This window comes from Bubalus bubalis, chromosome 11, assembly GCF_019923935.1.
Source record: "Bubalus bubalis isolate 160015118507 breed Murrah chromosome 11, NDDB_SH_1, whole genome shotgun sequence".
Lineage (NCBI taxonomy): Eukaryota > Metazoa > Chordata > Mammalia > Artiodactyla > Bovidae > Bubalus > Bubalus bubalis.
The window spans coordinates 85137930-85141472 of record NC_059167.1 but is presented as its reverse complement, the minus strand read 5'-3'; the positions used below and the strand labels follow the sequence as shown (position 1 = coordinate 85141472).

General features: G+C 39.8%; 1 long non-coding RNA gene across 1 annotated transcript; it reads right to left on the bottom strand.

Annotated features, from left to right (window-relative positions):
- Nucleotides 1–2112: 2112 nt before the first annotated feature.
- LOC123328301 lies at nucleotides 2113–2786 on the bottom strand. The gene is made up of 2 exons (XR_006543144.2): nucleotides 2565–2786; nucleotides 2113–2379 (listed from the first exon to the last, which is right to left on the bottom strand). It is a non-coding gene; the product is annotated as an uncharacterized LOC123328301 (long non-coding RNA).
- Between the last annotated feature and the right edge of the window lie 757 nt (nucleotides 2787–3543).

Below are 3543 nucleotides of genomic sequence, written 5' to 3'. Positions count from 1 at the left end.
ATTCCAACAGCAAAGACTGATGCTGAATCAAAGATGCAGGGCGTGCTTTTCCCCATTGATTTATAGACTTGAAAATTGGAGGGGTGATTCATCAGCAAATTGAATTGGGATTGTTGCAGAGCATCCCACACTTTGTCATAAAATTCCTGCTGTACTGTCATGCTAACTCCACTGTGGTTTTTCATTTTTAGAAATGAGTGAATGCCATATAGTTGGTTACCACTTTTTGGTGACACGTCAGATTCACGTGAAGTTGCATCAACTCCAAAGAGTGAAACAGTTCAGGACAGAACTATTCTGAATAAGCCTATTAGGTAACTCTTATCCTATCCTATCTTATCTTATCTTATCAAGGTCATCATTTTATCCTCTTCCCCACTGGGAATCAAATTCGAACTAAAACATGATTGGAATTGGTTTAAAGAGTTTTTAGATATGCTGTAAGGTCTTTAAAGGAAGGCCTGCTTCTGTCATGATTGATTTTATCCTCAGTTTGTTGAATCAGTGAAAAAACATTCATATAGTGCTACAAGGTTAACCCGGAGGATGAATACTTAGAAGGAACTTCCTGAGTGGTCTGGTTTAGGGATCCAGAATAGTGGCGTAGAAGCCTGGGAAGATGTTGGGGATCAAGTTGTGATACAATTTAGAGTTTCCAAAAGTGTGTGTAGTCTAAAAGGATGAAAACATTGTCAAAAAGGAGAAAATTATTGTCACTTTAATAAAAGAGGAAATCTAGACCAGGGCAGTTCCATAATTAGAATCTAAGACAGATGTCATGACCACGAGGAGAGTAATTTTGATCTGAAACCATGGAGTGGATCTATGCCTAGAGTGAAAAGGGATCTTATTTCTGAAGAGTTTCCAAGGCCTGAGAGAGAAACAGCCCTTAACAATGGATTGCCAAGCAGAGGTAACCTAAGTCTAAGTTTGCAGTTGAACCAATACCTATTGTACTCAGCTATTCCCTCATTGAAATTAAACATCATATACAGTCAAAAGAGCTAACTAAATCTATGATGATAGAAGAATAGGAGGATGAGGGTTAAGATGAAGAAGAAAGTACTGATGGACTTTGCCTTAGGGAGCCTTTACCATGACATATACATCAGGTGATATTTATCATATAACATGTAACTCCACAGTGTAATGACTTAAAACACAACCAGTAATTCAGCTCACAATTCCATGGGTTCGTTGGGAAGTTCTTCAATTTGGACAGGCTTGACTGATGCTATTGGACTTACTCAAGCTTCTCTAGTCAGCAGGCACATTGGCAGTGGCTGGATGATCTAGGATGGTCTCATTCAGATGTTTGGCATTTCAAGGCTCTTGTAAGAGTCTGATTTCTTCTGCACATGGCCTCTCATTCTCCAGCAGGCTAGCCTGGACTCATTCATATAGTGATATTAGGTTTCCAAGCACAGGAGGAGGACAAAGCTTGATACTCAAGCGTTTTCAAAGCTTCAGTATGCGTAACTTTTGCTAATGTCCCATTGGTGAAAGTGAGTCATATAGCCAAGCCAGATTCAAGGAGTGGACAAACAAATTTTATCTCTTGATGAGAGTAGAAGACTTTATGGTCACTTAAAAAATGTATTGTAGGGTTGGTAAAGAAATAAACTGCTCCTTAGAACTTAGGTATATCAGGGAAGCAGTTCTTGGATATAGAAATTCTTCATTTCCTAGGTGGTGGTAGCAAAAATATCTGAATGTCGTTTAGTCCAGCTGAGGCACACTCTGTTTAGGGACGCCCAGGGTTATGTTATCACACAGTCCAGCATAACATTTGAGACCCTTAATAGAACCATCTTAGAACAATCCTGGAGGTGTTCTAGATGTCTGGAATCCGTCTGTTCTGAAACTATTAATAACAAGGCAGGGACAGCCTCCTAGAAATATTTGAAGACCCATCCTTACTTGCACTAGTGGAAAGAGGACCTACTGTTTCTTCAAGGGCAGGGATTAAGATCCAGAAGGACAAAGGGTAGATGGGTGAGTAGCTGTGATAGGGCAGGTTAGTAGTTTGAATGGAATCAGGGGGGAAAAAGGATATGAAAGGTGAGCTTGCTCCCAGATGGAAGTTACAAAAACATTTTTTTTCAAAATTAATAATAAGCTGGTATCATCTGTGACCTGGAGGAAAGTTTAAGGAACATTTAAAAGGACAGGTGGAAAAAAAATTGATAGTTTCTTGAAGCAGTTTGAATTTTTATTAAAGACCATGAGTTAGGGAAAATTCTAATCTCTGCTCTGCCACTAATCAGTCAGTTAGCTGACCCCGGACAAATCACCTCATTTAGTTTTCTCGTCGACAAGATGAGGGATTTTGGCTGGATGATTTTTCCAAAGTTCTTTTCAGCTCGGACATCATGGAAGCTAGACAGAAAAGAATAGACATGTATGTCAAGGGAATCCACTTCAGACAGCATGGAACAGATATTGAGGAAGATCTAAGATCTCTAGAGCTTTAAAAACATGATAGATTCATACAACGAATATTAACTGAGGATCTACTATATGCCAGACAGAGCAATCAGTGAATGACAGCATCTTGGTCCCACCTCTTTGGAGATTTCAGTATCATTCAGGCTTGATCAAATTATTTTAGCGAAGAAGTCAGATTTGTAGACATATCCAGCTTCATTTTCCCATCATTTCTGATAAGAAATTGGATGAGGTTTACCAGAAATGAAGAGACTGGATTGTTGAGAAAATTTCATGCTGGGGTTACATCAGATAACTTCCCTGATCTTTAGTTTCTTAATCTGCAAAATGAAAAGAGCAGACTGGATCATCCCTAAAGTCTCATTCAACTCCAAAGTTCTGCTACCGCTGCCCAGCCTTTCTTAGGTGCTTTAGCTCAGCAACCCCATCTAGTGTCACTGTGTGACCTTATTTGAAAACCTCCAATAGTCCTATTGACTGATGAGAGGCCACTGAAGAGTATGGACGCAACTGAAGACAGGCTTGAGAATCAAGATCTAAGGGGTATAGGGTTGATGGAAGTTACAGTTAACACCGACATAATGTTTATTCTGTGATGGGCACTGTTCTCAGCAGTTGATGTTCATTTAGTTTTCACAACAAGCCCATGAAAGGTAGTCATAACAGATAAGGAAACATGGTACAGAAAGGTAAAGCAACATGCCTGGTAAATGGTAGTGCCAGGATTCAAGTCCAGATAGTGAGCTACAAGGTCCATCCTCTTAACCACCGCACATCCCCGGTTCTAGCTAAGAGTTATGCAGTTCTTAACCTCTGTCAAGCACTGTTTCTGAAAGTTTTGCATATTGTAACTTACTTAACCCTCTCAACAAAAATAGGATGTCTGTACTAAAATCATAGTTTCTCAGACGAGAAGGCTGAGGCCCAGGGAGATGAAGTAACTTGTCTAAGCTCATATAGTTGATAAGTGGTGCAGCTTGCATTCAAGTTTCAGTATTCAGCCAGGATAGGTGCATTCAGGCTGCTGCCATCTTCCCAGAATTTTTCTCTTACTTTCTCAATGTCACTGCTTCATTATTCTTGGCACAGAAAGGG